The sequence below is a fragment of the Macaca nemestrina genome, unplaced genomic scaffold (genome assembly GCF_043159975.1).
Source record: "Macaca nemestrina isolate mMacNem1 unplaced genomic scaffold, mMacNem.hap1 Scaffold_99, whole genome shotgun sequence".
Classification (NCBI taxonomy): domain Eukaryota; kingdom Metazoa; phylum Chordata; class Mammalia; order Primates; family Cercopithecidae; genus Macaca; species Macaca nemestrina.
The window spans coordinates 60558-77880 of record NW_027257890.1 but is presented as its reverse complement, the minus strand read 5'-3'; the positions used below and the strand labels follow the sequence as shown (position 1 = coordinate 77880).

At 44.6% G+C, this 17323-nt stretch overlaps 1 protein-coding gene across 2 annotated transcripts in view; it reads left to right on the top strand.

Moving 5' to 3' along the window:
* LOC139355333 (uncharacterized) overlaps positions 1–8255 on the top strand; it is a 74267-nt gene extending 66012 nt beyond the window's left edge. Inside the window, exon 5 of one of the 2 annotated variants that reach the window (XM_071090487.1) lies at positions 7686–8255. The gene's annotated coding sequence lies outside the window, so the exon portion shown is untranslated. Of the gene's footprint in view, positions 1–7679 lie in introns of both variants that reach the window. The other variant, XM_071090486.1, reaches the window with a different exon arrangement.
* The last annotated feature ends 9068 nt before the right edge of the window (positions 8256–17323 follow it).

Genomic DNA, 17323 nt, shown 5'->3' with positions numbered 1-17323 from the left:
TTACACAACCAGCAGGGTGCAGAAAATGCTTTCCAAGAGTTCATCGAACCCTGAAAGCATGGAATAAACAAGTTTATTTCTCTTTGGCAAAAATGTGTTCAATGTAATGGTTTCTTTTCTTTTCTTTTTCTTTTTTTTTTTAAAGACCTAGTCTCACTCTGTCGCCCAGGCCAGAGTGCAAAGGTGCAATCTCAGCTCACTGTAACCTCTGCCTCCTGGGTTCAAGAGATTCTCCTGCCTCAGCCTCTTGAGTAGCTGGGATTACAGGCACATGCCACCGCGCCCGGTTACTTTTTGTATTTTTAGTAGAGAGGGGATTTCACCATGTTGGTCAGGCTGGTCTCAAACTCCTGACCTCCTGATCCGCCCGCCTCAGCCTCCCAAATTGCTGGGATTACAGGCGTGAGCCACTGTGCCCAGTCCATTGTAATGGGTTCTATTTTGATTAATAAAGATATGTTGCAGTCTAATTATAAAAATTTAAAATTCACGGTCCAAAACCACAATTACTTTGGCACCAACCTAATAATAGAAGAATTAAAAGAGGCCTTTATATTAGAAAGCCCATGGATGATAAAATAATAAAGAATATTACAATTTCCATAACCGCAAAGTTATAACTTAGACCAACTGAATGAATTAAAAGACACAACCTATTGATACTAAAACACAGGAGAAATAGGTCATCTAAATATATTGATATCTATTTTAAAAATGGAATCAGTACCTAATAACCTTACAGAAAACCTATGTATTCCAAAATCCTGACATTCTGTCATGTTGTTCTAACTGGTGGGATTCGGGGATTTCCATTTTGATAAGAACATAGGTGAGTCGCACACACTTACTTTTACTGCTCATTGGTCAGGAAACCTATGTCCACTATAGGATACTGCAGAGTGATGCGTTTTGGAGAATTTAGGCAAGATAATATTATTTACAGAGTTAAAGGAAGGCAATCTGTTTTATGTACAGTAATTCCTCATAATATCACAGTGGATACCATATTTAAACTTTGGGGTATCCCCAGGTATAATTCTTATTTGAGCCACATGTGAATTTCAGACACGGAGGCTGCCCAACTTTGGTGGCTTTCAACAGATGTGGAAGTTAATTCACAACCTACTTTGTGGAGGCATAAAATTCAATGAGCACTCATTTAGCATTTTATTTGAAATATTATTTTTGTAAACTTTGTATTTCCAATTAGGTGAAATTTTAAACCTGTTTCAGTTCTTATCCACTTTTTTTTTTCCCCCTGAGACGGAGTCTTGCCCTCTCACCCAGACTGGAGTGCAGTGCATGGTCTTGACTCACTTCAACCTCCGCCTCCCAAGTTCCAGCAATTCTCCTGCATCAGCCTCCCAAGTGACTGGGATTACAGGTGCCCACCACCATGCATGGCTACTTTTTGTATTTTTAATAGAGATGTGGCTTCCCCATGTTGGTCAGGCTGGTCTTGAACCCCTGACCTTGTGATCTGCCCCCCTCAGCCTCCCAGAGTACTCGGATTACAGGCCTGAGCCACCGTGCTTGGCCTCTCCAATCTTTTTAGGCAGAGGGGAGCAAGGTTTGCTTTAAGTTAGGAGGGACTCCTGTGTACCCAATCCATTTGTGTAAATTTCTTCTTTCAGAGTTCTTCAAATCAGCATCACCATTGTTAAAGGCCTCCCACATGGTAATAATTGTGCTACAGGGTTTTACGAACATGAAGTTTATGTTTGGCTGAATTAACCTCCTTGCTGTGGCACAAGGGGGCCATAGGTGTTTTCACCAATTATGAAGTGGGTTCACTGTGCAATGGATACCAACTTTTCTGAGTACAATGAGACCAAACACATTCATACATAAATTCCATGAAGTGAATTTATTACTTACAAATAGCAAACAAAAGACAACAGAAGTCCAGGATTCAATATGAACCGCTACCACAAGATCAGGAAGTCTATCCAGAGCAGATGGATGGAGTTTTGACTGTAAATGCTTCACTTGCACTACAACTGAGGGACCCCAGAAAGCAGCTCATCTTGGGTTTTCTCCTACGATGTGGTTTGCTGGACACAAGCGTTAAAGGCCGTTCTGTTTCAAGCAGGGACTCTAACAGAGCCTGGGCTGTTCTGACCAATGTCACCTGATTATCAGGATATTGCATTCCCAGCATATCATACAGTTATCTTGAGAACTACCAGTAGGAAAGGGAGGAAAATGGCCCTGCACCCTTCAAACTGAAGGATCAGGATATTTGTTGTGACAGAGGCACAGACAGTAGCGACAGAGTGTTCTTGGAGCCATCTACTAGTTCTCTTGACCAGAGCGTGGCACCTGACTGCTTTTCTCTTTCCTTTCAATGGAAACTGTTTCAGAATATTTTGAATATTTTTAATTTCTACATCTACAGAGTTGAGGCACACGATCGCTGGCAGTGTAGACTCTCTGTATAGTTACAGGAAAGAGTTCAGGAGCCCATCAAGCCACATTGGAGGAGACCACCTAATCCTCCAGAGACTGTCACTCCATCTTCCTGGGGTTAGCTCCACATGCAGTAAGGCCATTATGTCTAAGGCCAGCAAGACTTGCAGTCCGAAGATTCAACTTTTGACATGCTGATAAGCAGCAGTGATAAGAAAAGCCCACACACTGGCTAGGAATTTTTCAATGCAAGCAGCTGAGATGCTTCTTCATATGCTTCGATAGTGGCTAATATCAAACTCTTTCTTCCCATTTTCATTGCTCATCAGTGACTGAACCATGAGGCACCATGGATGTACACCTGATCAGGAGGGTGTAGGGGACAGCGGCAAGGGGAGCAGCAGCACAAGAAACAAACAAGGCCACTACTTCTGCCTACATAATAACTATTGATTGGAGTGTACAATAATTAATAATGTTCACATGGCTGCCCTCAGCATACAGAGATGGTGACCAGAGTAGATGCAGGGACTACAGAGATACAGTCGGATTCTTGCTAATTAGGACATAAGTGTCGGTTTATGTGCTGTGCTTCCGTGCATTAATAAGCCAGGGCCTCAAAACCGCCTGCTAAGCACAGGTCAAATGTCATGCTCGGGTGCAATTAAACATTCATGTCTAGGAGATGAGAGCGTTTTAGTGTGGGAGAATATGACAACACCTGAAGAAAACAAAACACTGTGCAGACCAAACGGAAGGCCCATCATCAGCTCATGGTTCTGACTCAGGTGACTGCTGATGTGTTACGGAACCATCAGCCGACAGCAGGTAGGTCAAGCTGAGCAGGTGTCCTTCATGAGGGCTGGTCCATTCCATTTGTGTTGTCAATTGTTTCAATACCGTCTCATGCACCCCACTGGTGAGGAAGGAATTCGCACCCTACTTTTACTGGCACCGTTAAACACATAACATCTCCTACTAAACAGAAAAACCAGACATCAGTTATTAATTACATATAGGAGAATGGTGTAAGTTCCCACAGGCCCAAACAGGGATTAACTTGGGAGCAGAGAGTGGTATCACATTTAAAAAGTGAGGAATTTCCTTTTCTTTTTTTTTTGAGACAGTCTCGCTCTATCACCCTTGCTGGAGTGCAGTGGTGTGATCTCGGCTCGCTGCAAGCTCTGTCTCCCGGGTTCATGCCCTTCTCCTGCCTCAGCCTCCCTAGAAGATGGGACTACAGGCACCCACCACCACGCGCGGCTAATTTTTTGTATTGTTAGTAGCGACGGGGTTTCACCGTGTTAGCCAGGATGGTCTCAATCTCCTGACCTCGTGATTCACCCGCCTCGGTCTCCCTAAGTGCTGGGATTACTGGTGTGAGCCACCGCGCCAGGCCGAGGATGTTCCTTTGTTCCTACAGGAGTACGTGATTGGTTTGTCTGTTGGTTGGTAGGGAACTGAATCATGTGACACTGACTGGTAAGACTGTAATACTCTAAAATACAATATATAAACTACCATACCATAATGGTGTAATACGATCTACTACAATACCAAAGGCATCGATGAAAAGCCCAACGCTATCATATGTGACTGAGAGACTGAATGCTTCCTCCCTCAGATTGGTTAAAACATATCCTCCTATCACAGTCCTCTCTCCTTCATTGAAAGTGAACGATCCAAATAACAGACAGAAATAATAAAGAATAAAGGGCAACAGATGCAAAGAACTCACGAGATGATACTCTATGGTAAACTTTATGTACTTAGGAATTAATACCAACTCAGTATTAGCAAAAAATAAACATCTTTACATCAAGAGTAGTTTTTCCTTTAACAAGGAAAGGTGGAATGTGTATAATGAACAAGGGATAATCAAAATTTTCCAAATGAGGCTAGTAAGACTATCCCAACAATTGACAATCATTATTCACTGGTCCATTAATCACAGGGCATTACATACAAATGAAACTTACCTGGCCAGGTGTGGTGGCTCATGCTTGTAATCCCAGCATGTTGGGCGGCCGAGGAGGGCAAATCATGAGGTCAGGAGTTCAAGACCAGCCTAGCCAACATGGCGAAACCCTGTCTCCACTAAAAATACAAAGAATTAGCTGGACGTAGTGGTGGGCGCTTGTAGTCCCAGGTACTCAGGAGGCTGAGACAGGAGAATCGCTTAAACCCAGGAGGAGGAGGTTGCAGTGAGCTGAGATCGCACCACTGCACTCCAACCTGGGCAACAGAGTGAGACTCCATCTCAAAAAAAAGATAATAATGAAACAAAAAAATTAAACTTACCTCCATGTTAGAAAAACATCAAAATTCAACCATGAATCCAGCACATTATCAAATGAATAGACAAAAATTCTACCAACAAACTTAATATCATTATCTATGAAACTCAAGTACTACTGCTTAAAGAGCATTTACAGAACTCTCACCTCAAGGTTTCCCTGCAAAACAAGGTGAAATGCTTTCTCAAGACTCTTTAAGAATGAGTCACTGATAAAAACAATATACTTGTAACTTGTGTAACATTTCATACATTTTTTCAAGCACTACACGATAACTAATTTGCATTAGGCTTTCCAAATTAGAAAAGCTTCACTTATAGAACTTCTTTCCCGTGGGAGTTTTCACATGACGTTTCAAGTAAATGTGAAAACTGAAAATATTCTTGCAGTTTCTAAACTATTAGAGTTTTAATCCTGTGTACGTTCTTGTATTTACAAGGTCCAGCCAGCTATAGTGTGCATTTTCATTTGTCCTTGAGTGGGGATGAGAGAAATGAAACATTCCCAGATTCTGGACATTCATAGGGTTTTTCTCAGGAATGAGCTGATGTCTTCAAATGGAACTAACACAACTGAAGGCCTTACCACAAATTTAGATTCAAAAGGCTTTTCTCCACTCTGAGTCCTCCCAAATCTTCAAAAACAGGAAAATCTGAAGGCTTGGCCACATTTCCTACATTCTTAAGGTTTCTCTGCAGTGTTAGCCTTTTCATGTTTATGAGGGAATGGGAAAGAGTAAATGTTTTACCACATTTCTTACATTCAAGGGGCTTTATCTATTTGTTTGTTTATTTTGAGATAGATTCTCACTCTGCCGCCAAGCTGGAGTGCAGTGGCACAGTCTCGGCTCACTGAAACCTCCGCCTCCTGAGTTCAAGTGATTCTCCTGCCTCAGCCTCCTGAGAAGCTGGGATTACAACCATATGCTACCACACCCAGCTACTTTTTGTATTTTTAGTAGAGACGAGGTTTCACCATGTTGGCCAGGATGGTTTCGATCTCCTGACCTCGTGATCCGCATGCACAGGGCTTTCCCCAACCCAACGTTGCTTTTTAGGTCCTTGAAAAAGAACTAAGACAACTGAAATGTGCCACCATGCCCAGCTAATTATTTTTATTTATTTGTTTTGAGACGGAGTCTCGCTCTGTCGCCCAAGCTGGTGTGCACTGGTGCGATCTCGGCTCACTGCAAGCTCTGCCTCCTGGGTTCGCGCCATTCTCCTGCCTCAGTCTCCCGAGTAACCGGTGTTAGCCACCGTGCCTGGCATTATTTTATTTTTTCTAGAGACAGGGTTTCACCTTGATGCCCAGGTTGTTTCACGCTGTTTTAATCCGGGCTGGTTATGAACTCCTGGGCTCAAGCAATACACATTCCTTGGCCTCCCAAAGTGCTGGGATTATAGGCTGAGTCACTACACCCAGCCTCTATATCATGACTTCTTTCATGGCGAATAAGATGACTGGAACGAATGTAGGCTTTACCGCATCTCTTACATTCATAGGATTTTTCTCCAGTATGAATTCTTTCGTGGAGGTGAAGGGAACTGAGACGACTGAAGGCTTGGTCACATGGTTTACATTCATAGGCTTTCTCTCCAGTATGAGTACTTCTATGGTTACAAAGGGAACTCAAATGACTAAAGACTTTGCCACATTGTTTACATTCATAGGGTCTCTCTCCAGTATGAATGCCTCCATGGTCACGAAGTGAAGTGGAACAGCTGAAGGCTTTATCACATTTGGTACATGTATAGGGTCTTTCTCCAGTGTGAGTCCTTTCACGCGTCTTAAAAGAACAAGAAAATCTGAATGTTTTCCACATTCCTTACATTCGTAGGGTTTCTCTCTAGTGTGAGTTCGTTCATGTATTAGACAACAACCGGAAACAGTGAACGCTTTACCACATTGTTTACATTTATAGGGTTTTTCTCCTGTGTGAGTTCTCTGATGTCTTTCAAATGAATTGAGAAAATAAAAAGCTTTCCCACATATCGTACATTTATAACTGGATTTCCACTGTGCATTATCATGTGTCTTCTAACATCTGGAACAGAAACGAAGAGTTTCCCACACTGTTCACATTTATATTGCTTCTCTCCATATGGTTTGTATCCTGAGTGAGCTGGGATGTGCCTATTAAGGAGAGAATGACGTACAAAGACTTTTCCACAAATACTTCATTCACATTGTTTTAATCCAGCAGAAATGCTCTCATTCAGATCAAGCATTGGAATTTGGCTGACAACTGTCCATACTGACTACCTTCTTTGCTTTCACACAGTCTCTGTATCATATGATTTCTGTAAAAAAAAATGTAAAGCACATAATTATTGCTTGGATTAATAACTTTCTACTTACTAATAGGTCTTGGACTTACACTGCTACCAATACCAAGGAAAATGCTCTTTTTTTTTTTTTTTTTGCCATGACTGAATTATTTGAAAGTAAATGGGTTACTACTGAAAACACAGCTACCACTTGCATGACTATGACCAAATTAGTAACATTCATGTACACAATTTTGTAGTACTATTTTCAAGTAAACTGTTTTCCAAACACTGACTGCTATACTGAAGTACATTGCATTTCGGGTGAAATTTTTCTAAAAAGAAATAAATTTCAAGTGACTCTCATTTGTTTTGATTGCTTGTTTTTAAGTTCATGACAAGCTAAGATTCCTTCAGAGGACTTTATTTCCTCTTGTCAGTGCAAGTTATCTTATATCTTTCCCAGGTTTTTTGAAGTGATCTTCAATATTCTGGTCTTTCCATTTGTTTCCTAAAATACAGACCCACAAAATTATCATGAATTATTACAAACTATAGAAACATTACTAGATTTAATGTTCATTGTACACAGTGCCCATGCCTGATTTCTTCACCAAATCATTCCCCTGCCACATTCCAAATCACAAATAGCACTGATGATAGGGAAATATTTCTGTAATTAAGTGAAATGTTTTGTCATTCTCAGCTACAGAAACCAGGTTCCTGCAGGTTTCCTGCATCACTTCTCTGCAGAGAATCTTCTGAGAAGAATCTAGCAAAGCCCATTCCTCCTGGGTACAGTTCACAGCCACATCCTCAAAAGCCATGGAGTCCTAGAACATTCCACACATGGGGATAGAAGGATGGGTGAGACTGACAGCACTGGGAATCTGTACTCAATCCATAAGCTGTTTGCATGATTCTAAAATTTCCAAGCATTTATTTTGTGCCTTGATTGTCAGAACTCTTACTCTGTTCACACATACTCCCTCCCACACAGCAGTACTAATGCTAGAATCTAACTATTCAAAAAGGCAACAGCAAAGTAGAAACACCCATCTTATTAGAGAATCCAGGGAGTAAGATGTGCTGCGAGGAGTTACCTTTTAACTTCACTTTGTACATTTCTAGTATCTGTCATAATAAAGTCCTACCTGATGTGCATAAGGGAGTTAATATTATCAGTCCTGAGACTACTTATTCTTAAAAACGTCTGCTCGCAAAGTTCCATCTTTGTATTAGTAACTTACATTTTGAAAGGGATTCCACCAACCCTAATAAGAATGACTCACTGCATCTAAATGGCTTATGCAATGTATTTGCCAAAACTTTTTCTGCTGAAGGTCTATTATTTTGCGTCACTGCAGTGGTGCTTAGGGAACCAGACACCAAAACACTGTCTGAACACTAAGTGTTCAATGAGTTTCCCTGGTAGACAATACTTTACACGTGCTGTCACTTGTTAACTGGGGAGGTGAGCCCATTCCATGTGATTACACCAAGACAGAGTAGGCTCGTTAAATTTAATTGAGTAGTAAATAAAACCAATAATTGATATTTGACAATACTAATAGAACAATTTTAAAAATTTCTATTGCACAATGTCAAGGCAGAAAAGAATAAGAGGAAATACGACACACGTTTTTTAAAATGACATTAATGTCATCACTTCCAGATGCTATTCCTATGAAATCACATAAATTCCCAAATCAGGTTGTTTTTAGGCAAGAAAAACTACTTTTTCACACGTAGTAAAAATGACAAATGTCTAATGATTTTTAGCCATCTAAAAAAAGAGTGATGGCTTGTCTAACATACTTCTAAGATTTTCAAACGAAAATATTCAGGACAGCACAGTATTAGCAGAGAGATGAGCAAGCAGACCAAGGGAAAAGAAAGTCTTAATGACCCAGCATTTATATGGAAGGTTGAGGAATGATAGAGTAGGCACTGTAGAATAGAAAAAGAAATCACATGCACTTTAAAATATGAGGCAAACCAGGCTGGCATCTACTTGGGAAAATGCATTGCATTCTTCTCTATTCCGTGAGCCATAATCAACTTATTATACATTCAAATATGAAAGATAAAACCAGAACACTTTCAGAAGTTACAGGAAGATTTTTTTTTTATGAAGGATTAGGCAGAATTTCTTTTATGTAAGAAAACAGTGATAAAGGAACAGACAAACTCAAACATATTAAAATTTAGGGAATAAAAAGAAAATACAATGGGCAGGGCATGGTGGCTCATGCCTGTAATCCCAGCAGCTTGGGAGGCTGAGGAGGGCGATCACCTGAGGTCAGGAGGTTGAGATCAGCCTGGCCAACATATCAAAACCCCGTCTTTCAGTTGTTTGTTTGTTTGTTTTTTGAGACGGAGTCTCACATTGTCGCTTGGGCTAGGGTGCAGTGGCAACATCTTGGCTCACTGCAACCTCCACCTCCAGGGTTCAAGCAATTCTCTTGCCTCAGCCTCCCGAGTAGCTGGGATTACAGATGCCTGCCACCAGGCTCAGCTAATATTTTTGTATATTTTGTAGAGACAGGGTTTCACCATGTTGGTCAGGCTGCTCTGGTACTGCTGACCTCATGATCGGCCCACCTTGGCCTCCCAAAGGGCTGGGATTACAGACCTGAGCCACTGTGTCAGGCCTAAAACCCCCTGTTTACTAAAAATACAAAAATTAGCTGGGTGTGGTAGTGGGTGCCTATAATCCCAGTTACTCGGGAGGCTGACATAGGAGAATCACTTGAACCCGGGAGGCGGCGGTTGCAGTAAGCAGAGATGGTGCCACTGCACTTCAGCCGGGCTACAGAGCAAGACAGTGTCTCCAAAAACAAAACAAAACAAAACAAAACAAAACAAAACCCTCGAATATCCAGATAAGAGGATACGGATGTGTCCACTGTCATAAATTCTTCACCATGCTACAAGAAGGAAACTGACATTTTGGTGAATCTTTGTAAATCATCAATTTATCTATCACACTTTTATTTCACCGGTAGCATTGACAAAGCTAAGTCCTACAATTCCATTTGAAATTACCCTTAAAAAGAACAGACCTTTAAAACTTACTACACTCACTCTGGGGAAGAAATAAATACGAGTTTTTAGCAAATAAAATACACCATTTTACCTTGCCTCTTTGGAAGTAGTATGTTTATCTTTCAAGCTGTACTGATAAAATGTATCTTACAGTCAATGAAAAACTGAAACACAAATAAGCGGACAAGCCTTTTCAAGGTAACAAACTCAGGGAGAGGCAGTGCTGACTCCAACACAGACCTTTGTAAGTGTCACGGCAGGCCATTCTATCCCTCAGGACACCCATCCTGTTCAGTAAAGTACTCAGTGACCACCTAGGAGGCACTGGCACTGTTCTTTATCCTCCTGTGTGCCTTCAGTGCATTTTCATGTTCAGGTTGTTGCACATCCTCTCTGGGGTGGGTTTTCCTTGTCCTTTGGGACAGTTTTTCTCTCTTCACAAGTCTGAGACAATCTAGAGAGCAGAAATCATTTCTACCTTTTCCTCTCAATATCAGTATCCCATTGGCAGACCATCAATGTGTCTCCGAGGAATAAAAGCTCCGGCTGGAGGAACAGTTTTAATGACCTAACTTTAATGACATTACGTTGAATTGTCCATTCATTTTAATGTCCTAAAATTTTAATAATCCCAAGGGGTCACCATTTTAGACAAAACTATACCAAGAGATTCCTCCAAGGCCAAGAGCATCCAGCTGCTCCCCTGAGCGACTCTACCCCCTACCTCAGGCTGTCCTTGGCGATGAGATGACCCCGGGGCTGATAGTCACTAGACCCTCCAATAGACATGGCCACTGTGGGTATCCTGGGTCATCCCCAGACAGTTTTAAAATTCCAGGACTAGAGAAAGACAGGAGGGTGGCTGAGGACACAACACCCTGTAAAGTTTTCACGGAGGGACCTCAACCTAAAGACATTTTGGTAATATGTACACTTAGGAAAGATGAAAAGAAGAGAGGCACAAAGATTTCTTTTACAGTAAAGTGTCAGATGATTTATTCTCCACTTTCCTCTCATGTAAAATGCTTGGAAACAGAAAAATATTTTGGCCAAGTTGGCCCACGCCTGTATTCCCAGCACTTTAGGAGGCCGAGGCGGGAGATCAATTAAGGTCAGGAGTTCAAAACCAACCCAGCCAACATGGCAAAACCCTGTCTCTACTAAAAATACAAAAATGAGTTGGACGTGGTAGTGGGTGCCTATAAGCCCAGCTACTTGGGAGGCTGAGGCAGGAGAATCGCTTGAACCCGGGAGTCAGAGATTGCAGTGATCTGAGACTGCACCATTGTACTCCAGCCTGGCGACAGGGTGAGACTCCGTCTCAAAAAATATATATATATATGTATATATATAATATACATTTATAATTACTACATGTAGATAGTATTTGAAGTCATGGGACTGACTGTAGGTAGAAACAAGAGAAGGCAAGGAAGTTTGTATATTTATATATAATTATATAAAATTAATATACATAATTATAATATATAAATATATCATATAGACTGGGCACAGTGGCTTACACCTGTAGTTCCAGCAATTTGGGAGGCCGAGATGGGCAGATCACCTGAGGTCAGGAGTTTGAGACTAGCCTGAGAACACGGAGAAACCCCATCTCTACTAAAGATACAAAAATTAGCCAGGTGTGGTGGTGCGTGCCTGTAATCCCAGCTACTCAGGAGACTGAGGCAGGAAAATCACTTGAACCCCGGAGGTGGAGGTTACGGTGAGCCCAGATTGCGTCATTGCACTCCAGCCTGGGCGACAAGGGTTAAACTCCGTCTCAAAATAAATAAATAAATAAATAAAGCAAGAAATATGTATTTATGTCTAAATATATAATTACAATACATAAATGTGTATATAAATATACATTTATTATAAATTTATTAATATATGAAATATGTTTATTTCTGAGATAGGGTCTGGCTCTGTCACCCAGGCTGGAATGCAGTGGCACTATCATAGCTCATTGGAGCCTTGAACAGATGGCTCAAGGGATCCTCCCACCTCAGCCTCCAGAGTGGCTAGGATTGGATGCACAAACCACCATGCGTAGCTAATTTTATTATTTTTTGTGGAGACAGGGTCTTCCTTTTTTGCCTTAGCTGGTCTTGAACTCCTGGGCTCAAGTGATCTTCCTGCCTCAGGCTTCCAATATGTTAGACGTGGGCCACTGCATCTGGTCTAATGCATTTTTTAATTTGCGAGTTCATATTATTTGATATTTTTAAGTACTGAATGTGTTGAACAATCAACTTGCAGAATTCCTGAACAATGGATGGTCAGCTCTCATGTCCTGGTTCAAATCGCCCCAGCACACCACGGCTAGAAACCTTTCAGCCAACTTCCAATTACGTCTCCTGGGGCAAGACAATGTCACTTGGCCGATCCCCACTAAGAGGGACTCTGGAAAGGCAAGAAACTATTGTGTTCTCTATAATGGAACTGACCAGGGAGAAGGCAGCTGGGAGGGCCAGCTGGGTCCTCCAACCAGCAGTGTCCACCATCGACCCACTGCCCTAGAACTACACCGTGCTGGGCATTTGGGACACTGTTATGAGCAAGAGTTTCCATTTTTATTCTCATGGGACCTTCATGCTAGTGGCAAGAGACAATTTTTTTTTTTTTTGAGACAGAGTTTTGTTCTTGTCACTCAGGCTGGAGTGCAATGGTGTCATCTCGGCTCACTGTAACCTCTGCCTCCTGGATTCAAGCAATTCTCCTGCCTCAGCCTTCAGAATAGCTGGGATTACAGGATTGCACCACCACGTCTAGCTAATTTTTGTATTTTTAGTAGAGATGGGGTTTCACCATGTTGGCCAGGCTGGTCTGGAACTCCTGAGCCACTGCACCCAGTCAAGAGGGAGATTTTAAATCAATAAGTAGAATTGTGATGAATGCCAGAAAGAAGAATGTGTGATGGGGAGGGGACCTAAGTTATTGTCTCACATTTTAACACTTTTGTAGGCAATAACTAAAAACTGAGAAGCTTAAAACAACACACACCTTTAAGCCAATTTTGGCAAGCTAGTAGTTGAGCACATTTAGCGGATCCTGTGTTTGGGATCTCACGCCAAGCAGCTGGGAGGCATCCTCATCTGAGGCTCCACCAGGGCAGAATCCATTTCCAGGTCCACTGAGGTTACTGACAGAATTCATTTCCTCAGACCCGCTTGGCAAGGGCCCAGCTTTTTGCTTCCTTGCCTACGGGGGCCCCTCCAAAGGTCCTTTCTCAGCACAGCATCTCCTTCCTGGAGCGCCTGCAGGCGGAACCTTCCTCTCTAGTGTGCGAAGGTGATGCACCGTGACAGTGACATCCCATTGCTTTTGCCAGGCTCTATGGGTTAGAAGCCAGTCACCGGTTTTGCTCGTACCCAAGGTCAGGAAGACTATGCAAGGGCATAGGTTATTGGGAAGTCAGTCACTTTAGGGTGTGGCTGCCACCACTGGACTTGGTGAGAATTTAAGGGTGTTAGGAGCTTGCCAGTTACAGGGTTGAGGGTGTGTCAGGCAGGGGTGAGGGCATGGAGGGGGATGCAGAGGCCTGCACCCTGGAATGTCCTTTCACTCCCTGAGGTTTTGTTCTCCTGATCCCTGAGTACATCCCAGAACACGGTGGGGCCCTAGCAGGGGAGAGGTAGGGAAGCATGTGTTGTTCATCTGGGGAGCTTGTTAGGCAAATCAGATTAGGGGCCAGGCTTTCAGTGGTGGGTGCGAGTGTGGGAGTGATGAGTGTACAGGTGTCTGTGGGAAAAGCGATGGGGATGGGGTCAGCCCCAGCCACCATGAAGACCCTAACTGTGCATCCACCCATCCCAGCAGCCTCCCTGAGTGAGTGCCTTCAGGGTGCAGGTCCTGTTTTGCACACGGAAGTGAATCAGAGTGGGACACTGCCTTGCCTTAGAGAGGTCACACTTCTCCTTCTTCTTCGTTTTTGGTTTTTTTGTGGTTTTTTGGTGTGTGTTTTTTGTTTTTTTTTTTTTTTTTTTTTTTTTTTAAACTTGCAACAGAGTCTCACTCTGTTGCCCAGCCTGGAATGCAGTGGTGTGATGTTGGCTCACTGCAACCACTGCCTCCCAGGTTCAAGCAATTTTCCTGCCTCAGCCTCCTGGGTAGGGTAGCTGGGACGATGGGCACGCATTACCATGCCTGGCTAATTGTTGTATTTTAGTTTCACTGTATTGACCAGGCTGGTCCCAGTCTCCTGGCCTCAACCGATCTGCCCGCCACAACCTCCCAAAGTGCTGTGACTACAGGCGTAAGCCACCACACCGGGCGAGAGGTCACACTTCATGCCAAATGGGTGGCAGCGACTCAGACAGCACCCCAGCTGGTGCTGGGAGTGAGGGGTGCTCAGTGTCCTAGGAAGGCAGAGGGCTGCATGAGAGGTTCGGGGAGGAAGGACTGGAGGAGGATTTGAGATTTTCACCTGAGCAGCTGGGTGGATGGAGGGGCTGTTTACAGAGAATCACAAGAATGTGGATGAGCAGGTTAGGGCACTAATAAAGCACTCTGTTTTGGCCCGCGGAAAATTGGAGATGCTTCCCTGTGTCCAACTGGGGCTTTGGGAAAGGTCAGGGCTGGGCATCTGACTGGGATGGATGTCTCTGGCTGGCAGCAGAGCATGTGGATGGTTTGTGAAGCCCGGAAGGGCATGAGATTTCCTGTGGCAGTGCCCACTGCAAATGGAAGGGCATTTGGCCTGAGCCCAGACATATACAAGTTGGGCAGAGCAGCTATGGAGGTACAGAAAAACCAAGGGTGTGGGGGCACATGAAGCAGGAATCTCAAATAAGATGAGGAAAGAGGTTTTAAAGACGATCAGGGCTGGGGACAGTGGTGCATGCCTGTAATCCCAACACTTTGGGAGGCTGAGACGAGAGGATAGCTTGAGGCCAGGAGTTTGAGACCACCCTGGGCAACATAGGGAGACCCCATTTCTATAAATAAATAAATACCATTGGTACTTAGCATTTCGGGTGGGGAACAGCAAACACATGAAAGCTCTGAGGCAGGAAAGGGAAGTGATTAGTGCTTGCTCCTGGTTCCTTTATCAGACCTTCAAGAGATGCAGAGACATTTCAGGTACTCCTTGGCCGAGCTCCTTCAGGGAAGGCCTAAGTTCGCTTCTACTTCCCATCTATTAATTTTTTTTTTTTGGAGACAGAGTCTCACTCTGTCGCCCAGGCTGGAGCACATGCAGTGGCACGATCTAAGCTCACTGCAACCTCCACCTCCCGGGTTCAAACGATTCTCCTGCCTCAGCTTTCCCAGTAGCGGGACCACAGGTACACGCCACGACGATAGGCTAAGTTTTTGTATTTTTAGCAGAGATCGGGTTTCATCTTGTTGGCCAGGCTGGTTTCGAACTCCTGGCCTCAAGTGATCCACCTGCCTCGGCCCCACAAAGTACTGGGATTACAGGCGCGAGCCACCGCGCCCGGCCCTTCTTCAGTCCTAACGCCCACCATACGTGCTTCCAAATGTTTGCTGAATGACAAGGTGAACGAGTGAATGAGACTACGTGACTTCCGGTAGCAGGCAATCCTATTCCTTGGACCTCAGTTTCCCTTTTTGTAAAGCAAGCCTGTCTCTCGCTCTCTGCCCTAAAAGCCTGAGTTCTGGGCTTGAGATGAGCGCGTCCTGTAGACCAGACTGCAGGTGGACGTTGAGCTGGGTCTTCTAGAAGGCCAGGATCCGGTCAGCTCTTGGGTCCAGTCCTCACGCGGAACCCTGTACGCCCAGTCCCAGTGCCTTCCCGCCCAACCTCCGTTTGTTCCCCCAGGCCCCGCCCTCTCCGTGCAGCTCGCTCTCCGTTGGCCAGGGGGCGGGCCTTGGGCGCCCGCCGCCGCTGGGGGCGGGGTGGCGGGCGGCAAGCGGGGCCGTGTGCACCTGCAGGGTGTGTGTCCCGGCTGCAGCCCCGCGCCAGCTGCAGCTCCTTGCTCCGAGCCGGATCCTGAGCGGGGAACACGCGCTGAAGCGGCGGCGGCGGCCCCGCCCCGGGACTCCATTGTTGAGGCTGCCTCCGCTCTGTAGGCTGCTCAGCCGCGCTCCAGTCGGCCCAGGCGCCGCGGCGAGGAGCGGGCGCTGTGAGCCGGCGGCCTGAGGTGAGACCGGGTGACGGGGTCTGCGGACCGGGCGGGGTTCTCTACGCCGGGCGTGGCCGCTCCGAGTTGGATTCCGCAGGGTCCGAAGTCGAGATCCGAGGTCCTTGCGCCTGGGCTTTGTCTCGGCCTCGGGTGGCACCGGGGGCTTCGCGCCTGCTGCGATACCGCGTGGGCCTGCGCGGGGGTCCCGGTCGCCCTGCGGGTGGGGGCCGGTCCCCACTGCTCCCCGGCTCCCCGCGTCTGCCGCGGAGGGGACTGCATGGACCCGGGCGCTGGCTTCTGAGCCGAGATGACGTCACTGCACTCCAGCGTGGGCGACCGAGTGAAACTCCGTCTCGAAAAAAAAAACTTGGTAAAGTGTTTTACCCAGCCTAGGTACGTGTGGTAGAGCCGAATGAAAGCTTAGAAAAAGATGACTTGAGAACTAGCCCAGCAGAGGAATCAGGTGGGATGTGTTGTTACTGAGTAAGTGAAATTTGCACCTGCTTTCTCCCAGGCCTCGTTGAGTTGTGTACAACAGAGAGCTCAGGTGTTGGGGGCAGTTGACCGGTTGAAGAATGCATTGCTATTATGGGAGGAACATTGGGCTTTGAAAAAGCAGAACTGGATCCACGTTCTTGCCTGGTAACTCTAACTATCATGTAGTTTGTAAAGGCGAATGCAGTTCACTGAAAAATTCTTATGACAGTGGGGAAAGGATTGGGGCGTCTGCATTGGTTTGTGTAATATAGGTCATATGAACGAGCATTTAGGCTGGAGGGAGGCTTTTCATCTCTATAACTTTACTTTCACAGGACAATTCCTTCATGATTTGAAGATTTTTGAGTCAAAATTACATTATTCTGCTATGTGTTTCGGGGCAAATTTATACATACAATTTGCTTAAATATTTCAGATGATACAAGAATATATATGTGGGGTAAAAAGCTGAAATTTGCATTCCGCCTTCTCTAGAAGTAACCATTGTGAATAGTTAACTCTGTATTCCAGCTATTTTGTATACTATAAATACACTGTGAACATTTGAGTGTATATAGACATGTATGTTACACACAGTTTTAGAGATAGAATATTGCTGTGTTGCCCATGCTAGTCTCAAACTCCTGGGCTCAAGTGAGCGTCTCGCCTCAACCTCGCAAAGTTTTGGAATTACAGGCATAAGCCACCGCGCCTGGCCTGCATGAGTATATTT